The sequence below is a fragment of the Piliocolobus tephrosceles genome, chromosome 15, assembly GCF_002776525.5.
Source record: "Piliocolobus tephrosceles isolate RC106 chromosome 15, ASM277652v3, whole genome shotgun sequence".
In the NCBI taxonomy this organism is placed as follows: Eukaryota; Metazoa; Chordata; class Mammalia; order Primates; family Cercopithecidae; genus Piliocolobus; species Piliocolobus tephrosceles.
The window spans coordinates 1,563,043-1,570,360 of record NC_045448.1 but is presented as its reverse complement, the minus strand read 5'-3'; the positions used below and the strand labels follow the sequence as shown (position 1 = coordinate 1,570,360).

Sequence of the window (7,318 nt, the reverse complement as noted above, 5' to 3'; positions counted from 1 at the left end):
GGGATGGCTGTGAGGGGAGGTGGGGCTTCTCCGGGTGGAGAGTGGGCTGTGTGTGCTCGCAGGGCTCAGTCAGCCGTTACTTCATGGGCTGGCTTTAATTGAAACGGATACTTCGATGCAAACAGGAAATTACAAGGAAGCAGAGTGTTCACTTCGTTTTAGAATGGCAATTTTGTCTAACAGACCAGACCTATATGTTTAAGAAACATCTGATTTTCCCTTTTGAGACGGCACTTTCTGCATTCCGGGGGTCCAGGACATGATCCATGAGCGTGCCCTTCCCTTCCCAAAGCCCTGTCTTTATTTTTTAAAAAGCAATTCTCAATTTCTAAAAGGTCATACTCACATAGATCTATGTTAAGTCTTTGCTAAGAATTACAGACAATAAAAACGGAAATTCAGATTTATTTTAAATAAAATATAAGGCTGATGTTGGTAGAGATGGAAACATTTTGACTTAGCACTGATTGAAACTCTTTGATTAATATTTTTTTCTGCGGAGACAAAAATGAGACTATAACAGCTCTCAGGCAGGAAGATTTCTTCACTGAGAATTGTTGTGGGAAAGAAAACATGGCTTTCTAGACAAAATGCGATAGTATCTGTGTGTTTCAACAGTGGAAAACAAAGGCTGCAGTTTATCTGAAGTCGTTGTCATTAAATTTATGCTCCTTTTCCTAGTCATAGCCAAGCTTCCTTTTGGGAATATGATGAGACTTGTTGCATCCTGGTATGAAGCAACTATTTCTAAAAATCTATAACCAGCAGAGCAACACTTTTAACTTCTAAAATATCAGTTAAAGCAAATACAATTACTCATGATTGTAGTTTACTCAAACACATGGGATGTTTGTATTGGCATGGCAACAGGTGGCTGATACGAGTCTTGAACACTTGTTTTCTTGTGCATGTTTTTTTCATTGTATAATTTTCTTGGACCAGTGCCCTTGTCACCCCATCCATTCACATGTTTACCCATCCATCCATAACCTCTTTCATCTATCCATTCATCCATCCATCCATCCATCTGTCCATTAATCCATTCATTCATTCATCCATCTGCTCATTAATCCATCCGTCTGTCCATCCATAATCACCTATCCATTTATCCATCCATCCATTCATTAGTCCATCCATCTGTCCATTCATCTGTAATGACCCAACCATCTATTCTTCTATCCATCCATTAATTTACTCATTCGTCAATCTATGCATTTATTAGTTCATCTATCTGTCCATTCATCCGTAACCACTTGTCCATCTACTTATCCAGTCATCCATCCACCCATTAATCCATTCATTCATCTATTCATTCATTAGTTTATCCATCTTTCCATTCATTCATAACCACACATCCATCTATTTATTCATCCTTCTATCTCTTCATCATTAATGCATTCATTCATCCACCTTTCCATTCATTAGTCCATCTATCTGTTCATTCATTCATAACCACTCATCCATCTATTCTTTCTTCCGTTCATTAATTCATTCATCCATCTGTCCATTCATTTATAACTATTCATCCATTTTCCAGTCAGCCATCAATGTATCCATTCATTAGTGCAACTGTCCATTCATCCATAGCCACTCATCCATCTATTCATCCATCCATCTGTCCATCCATTAATCCATTCATTCATCTATCCATTCATTAGTCCATCCATTTGTCCATTCATCCATAATCGCCCACCTGTCTATCCATCCATGATGCGTGCATCCATCCATCCACACATCCATCTTTCCATCTAGCTCCCCACCCATGCACCCATCCATCCATCCCTCACTACTGGAATCACTGTGAAGTGTCCCACACCGGTGACAGCAGCAGGCTGTCAGGTGCTAGTGGTCCAGAAGGGGTCAGGCTGTGAGGCACACCCTGCCGTGTAACCCTGTGCTCCTTGAGCCACAACCTGTCCCTGCTTCCTCCTACCCCCTCCCATATTTCAAGAACGGTGTTGGAAGCCCAGCTAGAGGGTCATAGAGAAGGAGGTAGCTGTGGAAGGAGCCCCACCTGTAGACGCACACCTCTTTTCTCCTAAGTTCAGAATGCACTGATTTTAAAATACAACTTTCTTATATTTTTTGAGGGGAGGTAAGAGAAGCCTCCTTTGCTGGGAGGTTCCTCAGAGTTCTGTGTCTAGCAGTCTTTTTCAACTGGTTGTTGAGAAAATAAAGCTCCAAAGAAAATGATGTGGGTGAATATGTTCCAGTTCTTCTGAGGATCACAGCCAGCTAGAATCTGGATGCTGGGATAACCCATGCATTGCACACAGTGGATGCTGCGTTGAGATTCTCCTGTTCTCAATTTCTCATTGGAGAGGGACTGCCAAGCCACCGGGACTCTGAGGACTCAGTGCCGAGAGAGGAGACTGCATCAGCATCACAGTCCCGGGGTGAGGGAATGGCCATGCTGGCTGGGGACCGGAATAACCTGAGGTCAAGTGAAGATGTCCACGTGGAGAACTTTCAAGAGGGACTGCTTGGCTTAATTTTATTCTTTTTACATGTTCTATTTTGTGTCCGCTCGCTCAGAAACTTACTGATAGTTCATTTTCAGCCCGTCCGTTGTCAGCCCCTCTTGGGTTCCTTATTTCTCGCGTACCTCTTTGTCCTGTGGTATTTTTTCATTGATAAAACTGTCTTACTGGGCACTTTAAAAAGCGTTTCCTCATTCACTCATCAGCCTGGCTTGCCTTTCTCATCTTCCTAACAAGTCACGTGTATGTGGGAAGTCCCCTAGGTCAGATCCCCTTTGAGTCTCTTAGTAACTATTTGGTATAAATATTTCTTGATTCCATTTTGTGATTCATTTCCTCAGTGGAGGTCATTAAAACACAGCCTGATTTGAAGCTCTTATTTTATTTTATTTATTTATTTTTGAGACGGAGTCTCCTCCGTCGCCCAGGCTGGAGTGCAGTGGTGCGATCTCGGCTCACTGCAAGCTCCGCCTCCCAGGTTCCCGCTATTCTCCTGCCTTAGCCTCCCGAGTAGCTGGGACTACAGGCGCCACCTCGCCCGGCTAGTTTTTTGTATTTTTAGTGGAGACAGGGTTTCGCCATGTTAGCCAGGATGGTCTCGATCTCCTGACCTCGTGATCCGCCCGCCTCGGCCTCCCAAAGTGCTGGGATTCCAGGCGTGAGCCACTGCGCCCGGCCGATTTGAGGCTCTTAGAAAAGCAACAAGCAAAACTCATTCTGTTTCAGTAGAGTCTGGAGTCAGTTACTTCCCGAGCTTGGTTTGTGAAGAGGGGCTTCCCGCCTGCCGGTTGGCTGAATCCTGGATGAATGCCCAGTGGGATAACATGATTCATCCATTTATTTTGCTCAACTCAAAGAGCACACTGGGTCTTTCCGAACAGGAACCACCTCAATTAACCCGTACAGTTGTTTATTCCCGTTCGGTTGTTTGAATTCTGACACTTCTCCCAAGGTGGCTTCGTCTCCGCTGCCTGCCGCATTCGCACCTTCTACATGAAGGAGCCCGGTCCTCAGCCACGCGGCCTGCCTGCCTGTGTTGCTGAATTTTATGTCACTTGGCTGGGCCACTGCACCCAGATACGTGATCAGACACTATTCTGGATGTTTCTGTGAAGGGGTTTTAGAGGGCAGTAACATTTAAATCTGGAGACTTTGAGTAAAGCCAACTGTCCTCCGTGTTGTGGGTGGACCTCGTCCAATTAGTTGAACGCCTTGACAGAATAAAGGCCGACGTCCCCTGAGCGGGAGGGCATTCCACCAGCAGAGGCGGCTTTTGGACTGGAGCTGTGACTACCATGCTTCCCTCGGGGCTGTAGCATCAGTAAGCGGCCAGCATGTGGACTGCTGTCCTGGGTCAGGCGCCCACCCGGGTCCAACCAGCTGCGGTCCAGGAGGACCGGGTCATGTGACACACATTGCGAACATTGGGTTGGTCAGCGTTCTTCAGAGAAGCGGAAACCCCAGGATGTGTGTACATGCGTGTGTGCGCGTGTGTGTGAGTGTGTGAGAGAGAGAGAGAGAGAAAGATGCAGAGAGAGATAGAGAAAGATGCAGAGAGAGCTGTATCTGAGAGGCAAAGGTGGACAGCTGCCTCCCCAGGCCCTGGTCCTGTGTGAGAAGCAGGTGGTGTGAGAAGGCATGGAGCAGGGCACCCCCTGCAGACCCTGGACTTGCGAAGCCACCAGCATCTCAGCCAGCTCCTTAAAATACACCTTCCTCTCTTTCTGCCTCTTTTGTCACCCTCAACCCCACCTCTCTCTCTGCGTCCCTCCCTCTCTGCACCCCTGCCTGTCTCTCTGCATCTCTCTCTCCCTCCCTCTCTCTTTCATAAACACACACACAAACACGCACGCATGTACACACATCCTGTGGTCTCCATTTCCCTGGAGAACCCTGACCAACCCAATGTTGGCGATGTGTGTCACATGACCTGGTCCTCCTGGACCACAGCTGGTTGGACCAGGTGGGCGCCTGACCCGGGACAGTGGTCCAGGTGCTAATCGCTGATGGTCAGGCTTAGCCTAGGTGATGCTGTCTCCTGAGACCTTGAACTTGAAAATGTTCAGGGATCAACAGCTGGCCGTGGGGGCTGAGACCAGAGGGCTGTGGTGAGCGTCCAGAGAGGTCTTTAGAGGCCACTGTTAGAGGCACAGGGGCCCTGGGGAGCCAAGCAGGCAGGTCGGCGGGGACCGGCGGGGAGTTCGATGCCTCCTGCAAGGCCAGTGTCCCCTCTTAGGTTCCGTGGACCCTCGAGGCACACAGGCTTTGTGTGGTGTGTGTAAGGATTCGTGCTGGGGAGAGAACCGTGGCCAGGGGCACAGACTCGGGGGCCTCATCCAGCAGGGCCTGGGACAGAGCCTGGCTGGGTCGGATGCTGCCCGTTGCTGCCTGGGGAGGGCCTGTCTCCATGGGGCGTCCTCTTAGGGGACTGCCAGGCTGTGGCTGAGGGGCAAAGGTGGGTGGCTGCCTCCCCTGGCTCCGGTCCCACCTGGGGAGCAGGTGGTGTGAGAAGGCGTGGAGCAAGCCCCACTCCAAGTAACTCAGGCGGGAGGCATGGCCGCAGGGCGCCAGGCCGGCTCGCTGGTCTAAGGAGCCATGAGTGTGCCAGTGCAGCCAGCCCCTGGCCCCTGGCGTCTGAACTCGGTGACTGTGCCCAGCGTTTGCCTTTGCAAGGACCTTGCATGGCTGTCAGCGTGTCCCGGGTGTGTCCCTCATACGCCATCTGCGTGGTATGGTCTTCGGGGCCGGGCTTCCTCCATGGCCATAAGAACCCCTCTTTGGGCTGGAGTCGTGGCAGGTTGCCGTGGGCCACATGCGGTGGCAGGTGCTGGGAGCTGCCCGCTCTGCCCTGCCCTGGCCATTTCTTCCTCAGCCTGTTTGGCTGTGGCAGGCCAGAGCTGGAGACCGGGCTCAACCTGAGTACTGGACATCACCAGAGAAAGGGCGCCTAGAAAGGCCTGGAGACCCAGCAGCCCTAAAGGGACCACACACGCCCTGCCCGCGTCACCCCGTGTGTGCTGGCCCGCGTCACCCCGTGTGTGCTGATTGCTGGCCTCCAGATTCCTGAAGACAGTCTCTGTCCTGTGTCACCCTGTGTGTGCTGCCTGGGGTCACCCTGTGTGTGCCTGCGTTACTGGCCCGTGGGCTCCTGAAGACCATCTCTGCGGGTGGGCCGGGCCTCTGCCATCCCCACGCGCATCAGGTGGGCCGGGGCTCTGCCGTCCCTGCAGGCGTCAGGTGGGCCGGGGCTCTGCCGCCCCCACATGTGTCAGGTGGGCCAGGGCTCTGCCATCCCCGCAGGTGTACCTGCTGCACACCAGCCTTTCTTCTGTTCCCCTGACCCCAGGGACCCTCTGCGTCCCTTCTGTCCTCTGCTCTGTCCACGTTTCCAGTGTTGGCAACACCCTTCCTGGTCAGCTGCCATCCTGGGAATTGCGCCGTCTCTCTCCTAAAACTCTGGGCTTGAATTCCTCTGGGTGGGGACACCAGACAAAAAGAGTGACTCACAGGAGGGGCTCAGGACTCCCCTGTGGGATGGGCAGAGTGGGGGAGTGTGGCGGGTTAGTACAGTCGATTCCCATGTTGGATTCGTGTGGTAGATAGTGTGGCAGTAGACAGTGTGGCAGGTTTGGGTGGTAGGTTAGTGAAGTAGGTTAAAAGAGTAGGTTTGGGTGGTAAGTTAGTGGCATAGGTTAATAAAGTAGGTTTGGGTGGTAGGTCAGTGGAGTAAGTTAGTAAAGCAGCTTTGGGTGGTAGGTTAGTGGAGTAGGTTAAAAGAGTAGGTTTGGGTGGTAAGTTAGAGTAGGTTAGTAGAGTAAGTTTAGGTGGTAGGTTAGTCACGTAGGTTAATAGAGTAGGTTTGGGTAGTGGGTTAGTAGAGTAGGTTAATGGAGTAGCTTTGGGTGGTAGATTAGTTGAGTAGCTTTGAGTTTTAGGTTAGTGGAGTAGGTTCGTAGAATTGGGTGGTAGGTTAGTGGAATAGGTGAGTAGAGTAGGTTTGCGTAGTAGGTTAGTAGCTTTGGGTGGTAGGTTAGTAGAGTGGGTGAGTAGAGTAGGTTTAAATGGCAGGTTAGTGGAATAGGTGAATAGAGTAGGTTTGGGTAGTTGGTTAGTAGAGTCACTTTGGGTGGTAGGTTAGTGGAGTAGGTGAGTAGAGCAGCTTTGGGTGGTAGGTTAATAGAGGAGGTTTGTGTATTAGTCTGTTTTCACACTGCTGATAAAGATACCCAAGACTGGGTAATTTATACAGAAAAAAGGGTTTAATGGACTTATACAGTTCCATGTGGCTGGGGAGGCCTCACAGTCATGGCGGAAGGCAGGGAGGAGCGAGCCATGTAGGCAAAAAGAGAGAACTTTTGCAGGGAAATTCTGCCTTATACCACCATCAGCTCCTGTGTGACTTATTCACTGTCACGAGAACAGCAGGGGAAAGACCTGCCCCCATGATTCATGACCTTCCACCAGGCCCCTCCCACGACATGTGGGAGTTCAAGATGAGATGTGGGCGGGGACACAGCCAAGCCATATCATTTTGGATGGTAGGTTAGTGGAGTAGGTTGGTAGAGTAGCTTTGGGTGGTAGGTTAGTGGAGTGGGTTAGTAAAGTAGGTTTGGGTGGTAGGTTAAAGGAGTAGTGAGTAGAGTAGGTTTGGTAGGTTAGTAGTAGCTTTGGGTAGTAGGTTAGTAGAGTAGGTTTGGATGGTAGGTTAATAGAGTAGGTTGTTTTGGGAGGTTGGTTAGTAGAGTAGGTTTGGATAGTAGGTTCGTAGACTAGCTTTGGGTGGGAGGTTAACAGAGTAGGTTAGTAGAGCAGGTTTGGGTAGTTGGTTAGAATAGCTT

The 7,318-nt window shown here is 50.2% G+C and overlaps 1 protein-coding gene across 1 annotated transcript in view; it reads left to right on the top strand.

Annotated features, from left to right (window-relative positions):
- The window catches only part of PXDN (peroxidasin), a 111,612-nt gene that overhangs the window by 17,794 nt on the left and 86,500 nt on the right, over positions 1 to 7,318 (top strand). The gene's annotated exons all lie outside the window — the stretch shown is intronic.